At 42.7% G+C, this 17455-nt stretch overlaps 1 protein-coding gene across 1 annotated transcript in view; it reads right to left on the bottom strand.

Moving 5' to 3' along the window:
* Positions 1-17455, bottom strand: part of LOC128833567 (gamma-aminobutyric acid receptor subunit rho-2-like) — a 66863-nt gene that overhangs the window by 25093 nt on the left and 24315 nt on the right. The gene's annotated exons all lie outside the window — the stretch shown is intronic.

The following is a 17455-nucleotide window of genomic DNA, read 5'->3' as shown; positions in this document are numbered from 1 at the left end:
TCACACATACAGAATGGGAAGAGACTGTCTAGGAAGGAGTACGGCAGAAAGGGATCTAGGGGTTATAGTGGACCACAAGCTAAATATGAGTCAACAGTGTGATGCTGTTGCAAAAAAAGCAAACATGATTCTGGGATGTATTAACAGGAGTGTTGTGAGCAAGACACGAGAAGTCATCCTTCTGCTCTACTCTGGTTAGGCCTCAGCTGGAGTATTGTGTCCAGTTCTGGGCACCGCATTTTAAAAAAGATGTGGAGAAATTGGAAAGGGTCCAGAGAAGAGCAACAAGAATGATTAAAGGTCTTGAGAACATGACCTATGAAGGAAGGCTGAAAGAATTGGGTTTGTTTAGTTTGGAAAAGAGAAGACTGAGAGGGGACATGATAGCAGTTTTCAGGTATTTAAAAGGGTGTCATAAGGAGGAGGGAGAAAACTTGTTCACCTTAGCCTCTAAGGATAGAACCAGAAGCAATGGGTTTAAACTGCAGCAAGGGAGGTCTAGGTTGGACATTAGGAAAAAGTTCCTAACTGTCAGGGTGGTTAAACACTGGAATAAATTGCCTAGGGAGGTTGTGGAATCTCCATCTCTGGAGATATTTAAGAGTAGGTTAGATAAATGTCTATCAGGGATGGTCTAGACAGTATTTGGTCCTGCCATGCGGGCAGGGGACTGGACTCGATGACCTCTCAAGGTCCCTTCCAGTCCTAGAATCTATGAATCTATGCAAGACAGTATCAAAAGCCTTACTAAACCGCTTCCCCCCCATCCACAAGGCTTGTTACCCTGTCAAAGAAAGCTATCAGGTTGGTTTGACACAATTTGTTCTTGACAAATCCATGGTGACTGTTACTTATCACCACCTACTTTTGTTGTCTTATGGGCCCTGGTGATGGGGCCAGGGAGGATTTGAGTTTTATGAAGAGGGAGTCATTAAAGGTGGAAAAGTATGGCACAGATTTTATTCATACTTGAAGGTTTAAATGTGCATACAAATGAATAGAAACAACGTAAGTGCCTAATGTCATTGGAATTAAGCAACTATGCAAGCCCAGTTCAGTCAGGGTATGGTGGTCAAAAGTCAAAAAGCCCTGTGAGCCCTAGTTCCCAAGCTCCCAATCTCCCTAGCTCACCTGACAGGCTGCCACAGAGCCAGGAAGCCTGGGAAGGGGGGACAGGAAACTTTTTAAATTCTGTTTTGGTTCTTCCAACATGACATTTTTTGAAAATGTCCCTCCCATGGAAAATTTTGCAGATCTGGTTTTTGACTCTGATTTGCAATTAATTTTTTTTTTTTTTTTTCTGAATGAGAAATTGTCACCGGAGGGAAATTCCAGTTCCTGCACAGCTGTAGTGGGAGCACTGTTCAGGCAAGCTCATCTGCCTCTTAGTGAGAAAATATCTTTGATGAAATCTCTGCATATGTGAAGGAGAACGCATCCCTGTATTGGAAACAGAGACAGTGACTGTGCAACTCAAGCATTTATTTTTGTATCAGAATCACCCCAGAATTCAAAATGCACTTAGACAGAGTATAACTTTAATAGCTGACAAATCCTTGTCTAGCACAACGGGTGGTGAGTAGCTCATTTTCTTTGAAAACAAATGGGAAAAACTTCCCAGATTATCAATCTGCCTACATTAGACTTTAAAAGAAGACAGGCGTGAGAAGATTAGTGAATAGACTGTTCTCTAGGTCAGTTACTCCCAAGCTGTGGTCTGTAGATACTTGGTGGTCCATGCAGAGCCGGCTCTCCTTGTTCCCAGCTGCTGCATTTTATTGACGACAGATAAGATAGGGTTACCATTCGTCCGGATTTACCCGGACATGTCCTCCTTTTGTGTGCTAAAAATAGCGTCCGGGGGGAATTTGTAAAGCACTCACAATGTCCGGGATTAGCAGAGCGAGCGGCTGGGAGGGCTGCAGGGAAGTCCCGGGCTGGACTCAGGAGCAGCTGTAGAGGAGCCGGATCCGCCCTGCATTCTGAGCCGGCAGCTCCCTTGCAGCCCAGTCCAGCAGCACTGTGCAGGGCCAGACCGGGTTTTGTTGTGCAGGGCCAGACCGGGTTTTGTTGTGCTGGGGAGCTCAGCCACGTGTCCGGCTCGGCTGCACAGAGCCCAACACTCTGTTCTGAGCAGCAGGGTAAGGGGGACCGGGGGCAGGAAGGTTCTGGAGGTGGCAGTCAAGAAACGGGGGGGGCTTTTTGGGGGGAGTGGAGAAAGTTTTGGGCAGTCAGGGTACAGGTAGGGGGTAGTAGGGTTACCATTCGTCCGGATTTACCCGGACATGTCCTCCTTTTGTGTGCTAAAAATAGCGTCCGGGGGGAATTTGTAAAGCACTCACAATGTCCGGGATTAGCAGAGCGAGCGGCTGGGAGGGCTGCAGGGAAGTCCCGGGCTGGACTCAGGAGCAGCTGTAGAGGAGCCGGATCCGCCCTGCATTCTGAGCCGGCAGCTCCCTTGCAGCCCAGTCCAGCAGCACTGTGCAGGGCCAGACCGGGTTTTGTTGTGCTGGGGAGCTCAGCCACGTGTCCGGCTCGGCTGCACAGAGCCCAACACTCTGTTCTGAGCAGCAGGGTAAGGGGGACCGGGGGCAGGAAGGTTCTGGAGGGGGCAGTCAAGAAACGGGGGGGGCTTTTTGGGGGGAGTGGAGAAAGTTTTGGGCAGTCAGGGTACAGGTAGGGGGTAGGGTCCTGGGGGGCAGTTGGGGGGGGGTCTTAGGAGGGGGCAGTTAGGGGACAAGGAACAGGGAGTCTTAGGTAGGGGGTGGGGTTCTGGAGGGCAGTTAGGAGCAGGGGTCCCAGGAGGGGGCAGTCAGGGGACAAGGAGCAGGGGGGGTGTTTGGGAGTTCTGGGGGGGGCTGTCAGGTGGCAGGGGTGGGGAGATGGATCGGAGCAGTCAGGGGACAGGGAGCAGAGGGGTTTAGATGGGTTGGGAGTTCTGGGGAGGGAGTGGGGAGTGGTTGGATGGGGCGTGGGAGTCCCAGGGGTCTGTCTGGGGGTGGGGGTGTGGATAAGGGTTGGGGCAGTCAGGGGACAAGAGGCAGGGAGGCTTAGATAGGGAGTGGAGTCCTGGGGGGCAGTTAGGGGCAGGGGTCCCAGGAGGGGGCAGTCAGGGGACAAGGAACGGGGGGAGGGTTCTGGGGGGGCGGGAAGTGGGAGGGGCAGGGGCGGGGCTAGGGCGGGGCTCCTCCCGTCCTCTTTTTTTCTTGCTGAAATATGGTAACCCTAGATAAGAACATATAAAATTCTTTCTTTATATTACTTTCCCAATTGAGAGATTTCTTTAGTGGCTACCGGGATGTTAAGGTGAATGGGAGGTGAGGCAGCCGACAAAATTTAAAGTGAGAGTGGAGTTGTTCGCACTATGAGTGCACATGTACAGGTTTTCCCAGTATATGTTTTTTTGCCCCAGTGTAGGTCCACTGGTGGTAGTGATAGTGGAAGCTGTAGAATAAGTGAGTGGCAGGTAATATTTCCATTGTTGCTACCATTGATGGAGCTGAAAAATGAATTTTCCTAATGTAGACAAGGCTTGAGAAATTGTTTAAGAACCCTTTCTCTAGGTCTACCTGTTTAATTAGTGTGGACATTGTTCACCCCTGAAAAAACAGGACTAGCTGGCGAGTAGCAAATCAAATAAGTGCATGCTAGCTAAGAAGATCCCTACATCTTTTCTGATCCAACTGTAGCATTTGCCCACACACCAACCACTACATTTACTGTGGGCTGGGAAGGAATTCATTAGCGGGAACAAACGTGGCACAATCACACCATTTTCTTTTTAGATCTATTTTCACTGTTTTCCTTTTTTAAGCTCTACTTCTTGTCATGTATTTTCCTTTGGTTTCCTTCACACTTTGAGGTGCTGCTGCTGACTGCTTAAGGCTGTTAAATTAATAGTTCACTACAGGCGATAGGAACATGTGTCCACTAGAAACTATAAAAAGCAACAGAGGGTCCTGTGGCACCTTTAAGACTAACAGAAGTATTGGAGCATAAGCTTTCGTGGGTGAATGCCCACTTCATCAGACGTCTGATGAAGTGGGCATTCACCCATGAAAACTTATGCTCCAATACTTCTGTTAGTCTTAAAGATGCCACAGGACCCTCTGTTGCTTTTTACAGATTCAGACTAACACGGCTACCCCTCTGATACTTGACACTAGAAACTAGTCAGTCTCGTTAACCATCAACTCATTTCACATATACCGCCATAGTGAAATTTTGTAAAGTTCTGTTTCTGGTAAACTGTAATGGGGACTTAATTTTTTTTTAAGTGCAAGTACTTTATAAATCAGCAGGTTTTAGTATTTTACTGTTTATTCAGCCTCTTCAATTGACTAGCTGTGGAGTCTAATAAGGTGAAATCAATCAATTAATTTGTATCATACATGTGGCATTTTAATATGTTGATTTCCCATTTGAAGTTGTTTATACAGGTTTAAACCTTGGACACATCCACACCTTATTCAACTCTGTGATTATTTAGACTATCAAGTGACCTAAAATTATTAAACACATTACTATAAAAAAATGTTGAATATTAAGACAAAAACATCTTTATAACATCGTAAAGGAATGCTCCTTCTCAATTAATTCCAGATCTCTTTAATAAGGTAGACTTTCAAGTAGTTAACAACATCGTTTTTCTATTTTTAACAAGGTCATTTTGACTTGCAGTAAAATCAGTGGGGTAGAAACACAATTGTGGTATTAGCCATTATATAAAATTAACGTTCATTAATATCTCTTCTTTGCTCAAACATGTAGGGATGCCATACTGTGGGCCATGGTATGAATGAATAATAATAGTCTTTTTATTAATTCCTTTGATGTCATTGGATAGACAGCATGCATTCACTATAACAATATTAATTTAGTTGACCCAGTGATATGTCTCTCCAGCCTGTTTGTTAGAAAAGATCACTGCTCTGAGTATGACAGTAAGGGAAGGCTTTTAAATTAATTCATTTTCTTATACACAGCTTTATGCTGAACCTTATGTGAGCAGAATAACTAAGTGCCATAGGGATTTAGACCTGACACAGAAGCAGGCACAATAATATTACAGTAGATGACATAGCAGAAGGAGGGATTATAAAATATTAAACTGTTGGTGTCTGACTCTCAGAAAGCCTTAATCTAGACAGCAGTGAAATGACTTTAATTAAATATCTCAAGGATCAAGTTATTTTATGATCATGCAAATATATTTGGTTGTTTATACATCCATCCCTCAAGGTCTTTGTATATTCGGGGTTATTGTGGCAAAGCTGCTTCCTTCACTGGGATCATGCAGCAGCAGGATTCCCCGGAGGCATTGTAGACAACTCAGCCAGAAAGACTCCAGGGACACAAAGCAGGCATGGTGACAACTGTCCCTATGTCCGACTTCCACATGCTCAGCTTTGCTGGTTACTGTGGAAGGGGGCAGGACCATGTCCCCAAGCCCTTTGAAATTTCTAGTGCCAACAGCAAACTAGATTTTGTTCTTAGGGCAGAGGTGCAATATGGCTTTTGCTGTAGAAAGCACTTATTATTTATTGTTACTAAATACGTATATTATCATAGGTCTGGGCACTAAGTGGGTGACCTGTTGTGCCAGGCTCTGTACTAACAGAAAAGAGAGAACCCATCATGAAAGGCTTGCCAGTGTAATCTTGCGTGAAAAGAAAAAGAAGCTGATGGTTCACAGTACTTCACATTGGATCCCACCAGAGTGTGAGAAGCTTCACATAAAATTCATGTAAATGCCAAACAAAATCCTCACAGTAGATTCCATACTCTGCATACAAAGGCTTAATTCAAGCTATGATTATTTAAATCAAATCACATCCAAAGTCTGTTTACTGCTGCAGTTCACATGGGTGCCTGAACATAGAATACAGATACAAAAAAAGAACAGCAGCTGGGAGGAAAGGGAACATAAATTTACATTTACACCCCCCCACACCAAACTCTCTACACCTCCCTTGAAAATTAAATGATAGTGCTGCACTCTAATTTTGTATCATCTTTTTCACTTTTGTGCATCCAGGGCTCAGTTTTGTGCTGAGATAAATGGCGGTTATCCAAGTGCAAGGGCCACCCCTAACGGTTCAATCTGTCGTGGTTTTGATACATTACAAAACCCAAAATAAAGACATCCCCTTTCCGGGTGTTCAGTTTAAAGATGGACACATTCAGGAGTCATGAGGAGGGGAGGACTTAGATTGGTGTTTATCATATTCTTACATCGATGACTCTCTTTTTGCTTCCTTCCGCCCCCATAGTTAAGTAAGAGCAAGATCCTGAGGTAACGAAAAAAGAGTGTATGGAATAGATAGAGAGGGAGAAGAAGAAAAATAATTAAACCTGCAAACCCAAATCCTGAGGCCCTTAACTCAAATATTACTGAGGGAAAGTCTGAGTAAAATTGACTTCAATTACTTCTATTGACTTAAGTAGAAATGTTTACTCTGCTTTTCTCAGGCAGATTCCTACCGAAGTCAATGGCAATTATCATTGTTTTTCTTCTTTTCCCTCTCTTCAGCACGTGTGCAGAGCTGAGGTTATGAGAAGATGAAGGAGATGGGAGCCTGCAGGAGAGCACAAGCATATGGAGTGAGTGAAAGGAGGTGTTGCAGAAGGGGAGTGAAGATACAGATAAGGGGAAGCTGGAGGTGGGGTAGCAAAAAGGCGAAGAATAGTACAGAAATGCAGATGGCATGGTGAGTTTGATTTAGCAGTAGGGAACTAGTGAAATTAATCAAATGGGTATGAATTCCCATGTAGCCTGCACTCCAAATTTATAAGAGAGAAACAGGAATTATTATTAGTTAATTGTATTACCATAGCTCCTAGAAGCCCTTACCATGGACTCAGACCCCATGTGCTAAGCACTGTACAAACGCAGAGCAAAGGATAGTCCCTGCCCCAAAAGAGCTTACAATCTAAGTATAAAACAAAAGACCCCAGATGGATACAGACAGTCAGGTGGGAGAGCACCAGGAAACAACGAGACATTACTGTTCATCAAGACAGGTGGTGCTCTCAGCAGACCAGTGGCTTTGTCAAGTGTTTTGTAGGCATCATGGCCAAGGAGAGTTTTAAGGATGGGATTTGAAGGAGGATAATGAGGTAGCTTTGTAGATGTTTATGGGGAGCTCCTCCCAAACATGAAGGGAGTTTGGGAGAAACCATGAAGGTGCTTTCTGAAAATGTAACAAGTGGGTGATGGAGGAAGGCATCATGGGCTGATTGGAGGTCGGAGTCGCCACCTCAGTAACAAATAAGAGATGATAGGTAGATTGGGAATAGGCCATAAGGGGCCTTGAAAGTGAAGGCAAGTAGTTTATGTCTGATGTGACAGAAAAGGGGGAGCCAATGGAGATATTCAGTGGGGTGGGATTGATATGGTCAAAGTGATGGGCTAGGAAATTATCTTTGCAGCAGCATTCTGAAGACACCATGAATGAAGACAAGTGGGGCGAGATTGTGTTTGTCAAGGCCAGAGAGAAGGATGTTGCAGTAATTGAAACGTGAGATAACACCACCCTGGATGAGAGTTTTAGCTGTGTAGATGGATGAGAAAGGCCATATCTTGGAGATGTTATGCAGAAAGAATCAGCAAGATTTAGACACAGACAGGCAAGACTGTGGTGCTGTCCACACATTTATTTTGCATATACTTTGTAATTTTCATTTAAATTCCGTCTCTCCACATCACTATGTAAATCGATATGCTACAGCAATTGTATGACTAAAAATTACACAATATTTGTGCTCTGGAAAATGAAGTCTCACTGCACAATACTATGAAATGTTAACAATAGATGTATATTTATTACCTATGTATACACACATGCCAGGCAAACATTTCTTTGATTAGTCTGAACACATTATCACCATGTTTATAAATTGGGAAACCAATGCACAGAGAGATTAGATGATTTGTCCAAGACCACAGAAAGTCTGAAGCAGAGCTAGGAAAACAATCCATTGCATTTCTTGATTAAAAGCTCTCTATATAAAGAGATCTCATTAACAGGAAAATTAGAACAAACATCCTGCAAAACACACTGATTTCTTCAGCAGAGGGGATTATTTATTCAGGCAATTATGTTAGAGATCGTCAGCTTACAACACTCAATCCTCTGGTCTCTGTGTTATGAACAAGCACGTGATACTGCTCAACTCTTCTCACTAAATTCCAGAGTGTAACAAGTGTGCAACAATCTAGAGCCACTTCCTTTGGATGAATCTACCCATTTCCCTGCCTGATCACAGAATCAGTATATTTCTGATTATCATGGCAACATAATATGCAAAAAGTATATGTCGTATTCTTGTCCAATTCTTTGCCATCATCTCTTCCCTACTTCAGGGTTTGAAAAAAACTCAAACAAAATGCATATGCACATCAATTTATAGTAGAGTAGTGAGAGTCTAAGAAACTGCATAGCAAAGCTGCCAAACTCCATACACTAGTTTGGAAATCAGCTCTGCTTGTTACATTAACTGTGTTCCTGGAATTACCCACATAGATTTATGTTACTTAATAACCAGTTCTCAGAGTCCCTCCATAGTAGATGACACTCCAATACCTAAAGCCATGTGAACTTCCTACAGGCTGATTTTAACCAAATCCCAATTTTCTTTATGCTGGTTTACATCTGCCAAAAATTCAAGAATTCTGCATGTGAAGCTGTAAGGTAAAACTAACATATAGCAACGTCTCAAGATTTTCTGACTGTAGGATTTTTGCTTATGGCTCTTCAAAATTTAGATCAACATACATTTTTCACACTTGGTGAAGAATTGCATATTAATTACTTACAATATTTAAAGCAAAACAGAAATCCAGCAACAAATACTCTCTTCAAACTGCAACAAACCCTGGGTATACTTAAAGGTCAGTGTGGCTACAGAACATACTGTTGAATTAAACAGCTGTTGATCAGTCATAGAAAGATGTCAAGAGATTTTTGGTCTCACTAATCCTTGTGATCATTAGGAAACTGCTACATTTTTAATCCTGTCTCTCTGCAAACTAAACTGTTCAACCACCAAGGCTCCAGATGCTTAGCCAAATTCCCCACCCACTGCCACTAATGAGGAGCAAACAAAGAAAATCTCTGTATTGAAAGGGAGCTGGAGGAGGTACAGAGCTGGGAGGGGATGAGCCCTCCCACTCCTCCCTCCCCCTCTAATGGGATGAGTGGTAATGCAAGGAAGGAAGAGGGCTTGTCCTGTTGTTATTGTATAACGTGATCTTCATTTAATACAAGAGCGCTACATTATTCAAACATATCAACTACACCTGTAGTTTAATACTGTAAATACCTAGGGCAGGTCTACACTAGAAGCACTACATTGGCTGCACCACGTCTGGTGAAGATGCTCTATGCTGATGGGAGAGCGCTCTCCCGTCGGCATAATTACTCCAACTCCAAGAGAGGCAGAAGCTATGTCAGCGGAAGAGCGTTTCCTGCTGACATAGCACCGGTGTTGACAGCGCTTAGGTCATTGTAATTTGCGTTGCTCGGGGGGAGGGGGGTCTTTTTCACACCCCTGAGCGACGTAAGTTAGATCAACGTAAGCAGTAGTGTAGACCTGCCCCTAGATGTCTATATCTCTGCACAGAATTTTCAAACTTGGATGCATAATCCACATTCAGGCACCTAACCCATCTGGGGCCATGTTGACATAAATGTTCTTAGCACAACTGGGCACTGAGCCCAGTTGGGGTCCATGGGCACTATTGTAATACAAATAATAGCAACAAGGAAGTAGCCTGATTTTAGGAGGTGTTGGGCACCTTTCATTCTCATTGAAGTAAATGGGAGCAATAATTTAAGTAAGCCTGCTCCTGTGAATAAATTTATTCATGTGCTTAAGTGTTTGCAGGATTGAGATTTGAGGCTTAAGGAGAGGCTTTGGGTCTTAGCCTGCAAACACTTAACGTGCTAAAGTTACTGAGTAGTCTCATTGACATCAGTGGGGCTACTCAAGTGACTAAAGTTTAGCATGTGCACAAATGACTGCAGAATCAGGGCTTTCAGTTTGCATGTCTGCTCCTTTGTGTTGCTATGTTTAAGGAATTTGTTTGGGTCTGGCTGGAGCATGCTTATGATGCACTGTGAGCCACTGGGCTTTTAGAACAATTGAAACATTTGTTAACAGACAGCTTAAAGAGCCCTGGAGTGTCTTAGTGCTACTTTAATAGCTCTCTAATTCATCTTAAAACCAATTTTTCTTGATGCTACCTCTGAGACAATGGACGTGCTCAATTTTTTTTAATGCTGCAACTCTGCTGAAACACAAGGGTTTGTAAGAGACCATGAGATACTCCTTGATAGACACTTGCTTTGCACCTTCAGAGATCTGGGTTCAAATTCTGAGTTAGGTCAGAATTGAAAAACAAGCATTGATTTCATCCCAGATTGTGTACATCACAAAACCACTTCACAGTTCCGACAACAGGCAGTTGCTGTTAAACCAGGTCCAGGATGGTAATAGCAGGAATAGCTGCAGCCCCAGATTAATTTCCGCTGGCAAAACTCTGTGGAGAAATGTATACAGCAGTGTACTGTGCCTGGCTCACGAGCGCTAAATTCCCTACATTTTATTTTTAAAATGTTGATTGAATTTTGGAGCTCTGGAAAGATGCCAGATTAACAATCCTGGAGACTGAATTCTGGGGTTGGGAGCAGAGCCTCAGCTGGTGTCAATTGTTATAGCTCCAGCTATAAGCCAACAGATCTATCTATGTTAGGTATGATATGGCACACGTTACTGTAATATCTGAGCACCCCAAAAGTGCTTAGGTGCCCAACTCCTATGGAAATCAATGACAGTTAGGCACTAAGGGTACAGCTCCACTGTGATAGAAGCATGGCTGCAGCTGGCCCAGATCAGCTGACTTGTGCTGGCGGGGGTCAGGCTGCAGAGCTAAAATTGCACTGTAACTGTTGGGGCTTGGGCTGAAGCCTGGATTCTGAGGCCTGTGAGTGGGGACGCTCTCAGAGCCCAGGCTGCAGCCTTGGATTCATTCACAGAGCAGGGAAAGCAAGATGCCTCCAAGAGGCAATTTAATTAATCTGTTTCTAAAAACTCCAAACTAACTCCCTCCATTTATTTCGGTTTGCATCAAAATGTGTGAAATTTACCAGGTTTCAATGTGAAAACTGACATTTCACACACACACAAAATGTTGCCTAAAGAGAAATTTTGGGGCCACAAAATGGCCTTCACCAAAACTGTATTTTTTTCATGAAAAGTAATTACTGTTTTCACACAGCTCCAATTCAAGAGTAATCATTGATGTGCAGCAGTAAGAATAACTGAGATTCACCTTCCAGCCTCTGCATGTGTTTACTGCAATTTAGGGTTTCAACATCCCCTGTCTCCAAGCTGATCAGTGTAATGCTAAAGACTGTGGTACATGGCAACTGAATCGGATTTCAAACACACCAACGTATCTTCTCTGACTGCTGAATATATAGGCCCTGATACAGTAAGCTACTTAAGCACGTGCCTAACTTTAAGCACAGGAGCACTGACTTCAGTGGGACTACTCACAGGCTTAAAGCAAGGCCTATACTTAAGTAACTGCTGAATTGGAACCAGGCAGACTTCCAGGTGTCATGCTGGAGCTATCCTTGGAGCAGGCCGAGACTTATAGTAGGATAGCTCAGAAGACAGCATTTGACATTTGTATCACAGGTTTTTTAGGAGTGCAAATGGGCCTGAACCACAAAGTTCTTATCTGGATCTGAACATACCCAAAATTCAGGGATGTTCAGATCTGGGCTTTTGGTTAAGTTTCTTATCCTGATGGAGTCCAACTACTAAATACAGATTCAAATAGGAACCTCATCACAAATGGCCTAAGTGGCCTATGCAACCTGAATAATGAATGGAACTCATTGAAGAGTAGGTAAAAAAATATGGAGCAGCTTATTGTAGATGAATCTCAAAGAAGCGAGGGAAAGTTCAGATACCTTATTCCCAGGGCACTGGGTTGTGATCCAAGGAATGGTTTGCCACTTGGGAAGGAAAAAAAAATCCTGGAAAACTCTGGAGGACAGAAAGACATTTTCAGATTAGTCTTGAGCTCCTTTTCTATGGGTCTCACTCACATCCTGGAACATCTTGTTGTATAAAACACCCTCTATGGGATGCAGTTTAGAAGGCATAAGGTTCAGGCCAGTTCTCTGAATAGCAGAGTTTTGTGCTGGGTACTCATGTGATATAAGCTACTGTGATTTTTTTTATGGGTATAATCCTACTGAACGCCTTAGAAGATAGGAAGGAGTGGGCTGCATTGAAGTTGCCTGAAGTCAGTATTTGCAATCTGCTGTTCTGCCAGCTCCAAGACGAAGATTTTGTCATTTCCCTTTAATTTCAGACTCTGCCATAGAGTTCAAAAGCTCAGAGTTCTGTCAGTTTCCTTTGATATCAGTCTCCTTCTCTTCATCTGACTTTCAATTGTTAAAATGAGATAGCAGCAGTGGACTGTGAGGACAAAAATTCCACATGTGACTAAAATGAGCTTGATACATCTTTTCTGACATGCATTTTGCAGGTTAAGCCTCATTCTGAGGCCAAAATAGTGGCTATGCAAATAAGATCAATTCCAGGTTCAGAGAGGAGTGAGAAGGAGTTGTAACACTTTATTATTATTTATACTGTGGTAGTAGCTAAAGGCCTCCACAAAGGTAGGAGCCTTATTGTACTAGGTGCTGTGCATATGTAGTTAGAGACAGAGCCTGATCTAAAGAGCTCACAGACTAAAAAGACACAAATGGAAGGCACTCAGGGCAATTGCTCAAATCATGATAGAAAAAAAACAAATCTGGGAGGCCACAGTATAAAATCTGATGTGTCTGAGCTGCAGACCAGTCTTTGGTGATTCTGTACACCCCATAAACTCCTATTTATTTTTTGTTGGGTAAACAGTGTCCTTCCACAGTCCGTGCCTTGAGGCTCCCCACTAGTACTTGAGCTTTAGCGGCATTTGAACTTCAGCCTCCTCCCCTCCCCCAACAGATCAGCTAGCTCAATGATAAAGCCACAGTTACCTCGAGCTAGAGATTTGTGTGTGCAGATGGGAGTTAGGTTAGAGTTAACACTCAAGTTATACCTTGAACTAACAATGCTGTGGCAACATATGCTCTTAGACCTGGTCCACACTAACCCCCCATTTCGAACTAAGGTACGCAAATTCAGCTACATTAATAACGTAGCTGAATTCGAAGTACCTTAGTTCAAACTTACCGCGGGTCCAGACGCGGCAGGCAGCCTCCACCGTCGATGCCGCGTACTCCTCTCGCCGAGCTGGAGTACCGGCGTCGATGGCGAGCACTTCCGGGATCGATCCCAGAAGATCGATTGTTTACCGCCGGACCCAGAGGTAAGTGTAGACCTACCCTTAGTCTATGAGTTTGGTCTCAAGAGGCATTAAAGACAAACAAAACTGTGGGTGCTCAGCACGTGTGGGCTTAGCCCTAAAACAGATACAATCAATTAAGTTCAGACACAGGCTACATTCAGTAGGTTGACTATCACTGTATTGGGGGAAGAGAGGGGGATTGTTTGTGTGTTTTCCCATTTTACTGCTGGATTATCATTGCAGAAGAAAGAAGAACAGGAGTACTTGTGGCACCTTAGAGACTAACAAGAGCATTATGCTCTAATAAATTTGTTAGTCTCTAAGGTGCCACAAGTACTCCTGTTCTTCTTTTTGCGGATACAGACTAACATGGCTGCTACTCTGAAACATTGCAGAAGAAGTGAGTTTTACCCTAACCTTTGACACTAACCCTATGTGAGCCATTTATGCCTTCAGTCACCCAACTGTCCATAGGTGCTGATAAAAGTATTATTCAACAAGTGCAGCAAGATCTAGTTGACATTCTATATGGATAAGTATAACATGAGCATTAGGTTGTTTCTCAGCAAAGAAGGTACAGCTATTTTGAGTATCAACTAAAGCTGCTTATTCACAGGCTCCCTATAAAATATGAAACATCATAGATGAAATGCTTAACATGGGTGTTTAAAGAAGAGAACCCAACTAAAACATTTACATAATCTTTAAATATTAATATTTGTAAATAATACCTGAACATCTGCTGGCTTGAGCAAGGTCACTGGCATGGAGATAACTCCAAAAGGGTCAGAACAAATGCAATCTATTTTAGGACGGGAGGAGGCTGCATAGAACATTAGTAAAGCAACAATCTTTGTCATTATCACTTTACCCAATAGCTGTCACTAATGGGTTGACATCAGGCAAGACTTAACTATGACAGTTGGGCTGTTAATAACATTGCTTACATAACGTCTGCTCTAGCGCTTTACAGTGATAACTGTTCGTGGATACTTCACCTGCCTTCTAATATTCTTCCCCAGTCTCTCCTTGTATAACTCTTGCTCATTTTTCTCAGGTTTTACAAACATGCTACATGACACATGATTTCACTACAATCTAATACTACTGCCTAGGTTCCCTGGGAAATATTTCTATTTGGGTTTGTGTGGAGATGACAGTCATTTTCATTTGGAACATAAAGGCCTGATTCACAGTATGTTACTGTGCTTTACAACACTCTGGAAGTGTAAAAGGGCCTTACAGTGGGCACAGGTTAGGTTACACCCATCTTTAAGGCCCCTTTACACTCCCTGAGCAGGACAAAAGGGCCTTAGATTATATGAGAATCAGGCCCCATTGACTTCAGTTTTACACTGGTATAACTCCATTGGAGTAATGCAGTGGTGAATGAGGCCCTATGATTTTACAATGCATAACAATAAAAATATATAAATATAAACTGGATATAAAAAAATATATCCAGTTATTTACTCTATTTTTTCCTAATCTTTTTCTATATGATTTATTTTAGCACTGGAAATATACACAAGATTTTTTGATACCACAGGAACCTAAACATCCAGCTCCTGTCACAAAGTTGTCCGGTTGCATTTGATTGGTGCTTACATAGCCTACAGTCTAATATAATTAAGTTGTTGCCAAGGTTAGTTCTTAGCCATACACAGTTAAATCCTGTTCAGCTGCACCCATTTACTGACACCCATTGTCAGCCTTGGGCAATTTTGCTAGTTCAAACAAGGCCTTTGTGAGATGTCATTGTTTTCAGCAGAAATTACAGAAACGTGGTCTCCACATCCATTCCCCACCTCCCGCCAAGATGCTTGCAAAATCTCATCTCTGAAGCTGAAAGTGCAATTTTCTGAAATGTCTTCAAATGCAGCTTCCAATAATCTGCTCATTAAGTTGATGAACATTGGGTTGAAGTAACTGATTTTGCAAAAACTGCTTCAGGTTTTTAGGATCTTGCAGGATCCTAAAGATTGTATTGTTTTTTTAAAATACTCTGTTAAATTGGGCAAAATATTTAAAATACACTGTATTAAAGTTAAAAGAATGACAATGTAAACACGCCTTTATTTATTTAGGTGTGAAACATACAAAGAGACACCTCTCTCAGGCTCTGGGCACACAGATAAAATATTAAAAATACAATAAAAGACAGAAGAAAATACAATAGAACAATAGCAGCAGGTCCCATAAAACCTAGAACTTCAGCACAGAGCACAACAAAATCTTGTCCTTCAGCCTCCCGAAGAACCTTCCACACCAAATGCATAGCAGCCCCGCCAGAAAGAACATCTCCTGGAGATCACTTGATTCAGGCTATTTCAGACCAAGTGAGGAGAACGGATCCCAAAGTAGAGGGCCTGCCTCAGGAGAATACCCCACTAGCTGCTCCCTCTTGTATAAAACAAGGAGATTCCAAGCCAAGTCCTACTCTTCATCACACTTGTAGCAGTATCATGAGAGAGAGAGAGAGAGAGAGAGAGACAGTGCCGTACTGTCTACTTCAAGTGTTCAAAAATCATGAGGCTAGCTTGAAAATCCTAAGATTTTTAACAATAAAAGATGTTTAATTCTTTTTTATTTGCATTCCAGTATCTGAGCCTTTAGGGTGCACATGGATCATGTGCTTTTCTTTGCTACCACAGTGACTAGAAACTTACTAAGCAACAGAGGGTCCTGTGGCACCTTAGAGACTAACAGAAGTATTGGGAGCATAAGCTTTCGTGGGTAAGAACCTCACTTCTTCAGATGCAAGTAATGGAAATCTCCAGAGGCAGGTACTTCTGTTAGTCTCTAAGGTGCCACAGGAACCTCTGTTGCTTTTTACAGATTCAGACTAACACGGCTACCCCTCTGATACTAGAAACCTACTGCTTTTTTCCCCCATGAAAGCAGAGATTCTCATGTAAACACATGACTCCAGAAGTTGGGGCTTTAAGTAAAACAGCAAAAGTCATGAGACTCACAATAAAATCATGAGAGCTGCAACACTCAACTAGGCAGGTCTCCGGCAATGTAGGGCTTTTTAGGTCAAAATCAACACTTTCAACTCCATTAGGAAACCTATAGGCAGCCAGTCAGTTCCAGAAGTCCAGGTCATGTGCTCACAGTGACATGCTCCACTTAACCAACAGGCTGCTGCACTCTGTACTCATTTCAGGTTCTGAACAGAGTTACAATACAGCATCTTCTTACACAATAGATTTGTTGGCTGAGTGTAGCCTGAACTATTACTTGTAAACTGAGTACATTTGATCTGGAATCATTGGGAGATAAACATGGATCCTACAGTGCCATTTTGCATTCTGTTTTGAGAACACAACCATACTTAACGCATTTTTGTCTACTTTCTTTCTGACTTTAAATAACATTTTAATATAATGCTGAATAATATGGCTACAATTGCCAACCACTGCAGTCATAGCAAAATAGGAATATAGATTACAGTCAGCACTGCCTTTCAGATTATGTGGTCTAACGTGAGCATGTGGTAAATACAGGTCTGTGCTGGAGTTTTTTACCCTTGTTTCCTTTGGTAAAAATGTGCCATGTTGTGTAAGGAATGCCTGGCCCCTTTCTCCTAAATTATCAGTACAGCGTGTCTCCATTTGAAAGGCAGTTCACACAGCCATGAGTGTCTGAACTTGCCCACCTCACTTCTGGGAGGGTCGTTAGCAGCACAAGCCCAAGTGGTTTATTTTTTCCAGTTTTAGCATTTTACTTCTGCCCTTTCATTTCCATCAATAGGGGGATCCATCCAACCCAAACCTTTCAGCACCAAAACACAGCCCTCTACTGCTTGAGCTAAAGGAGAACTCCTGTAGCTATAGATAAATAATAGGCTTGTTATAATCACTGAAGCCAGTCATCAAAGGGGATACATCATTGCATGCATGCAGCCAGTGTTTTAAACCACTGCTTCCTGCTTGGAAGCAGGAGAAAAACAGATAACCAGAAAAGTTGCTGTACCAGAAGCAGTTACAGGAGAACTTCTATAGTTAAAAACCTTTACCTCTTGACCTCCCTCCTTTAAGGACTCTGCATAAGGAGGCGGAGGACTGATGCTGACTT

Source organism: Malaclemys terrapin, chromosome 3, assembly GCF_027887155.1.
Source record: "Malaclemys terrapin pileata isolate rMalTer1 chromosome 3, rMalTer1.hap1, whole genome shotgun sequence".
In the NCBI taxonomy this organism is placed as follows: Eukaryota; Metazoa; Chordata; order Testudines; family Emydidae; genus Malaclemys; species Malaclemys terrapin.
The sequence above is the reverse complement of the archived record's forward strand: the minus strand, read 5'-3'. Positions and strand labels throughout refer to the sequence as shown.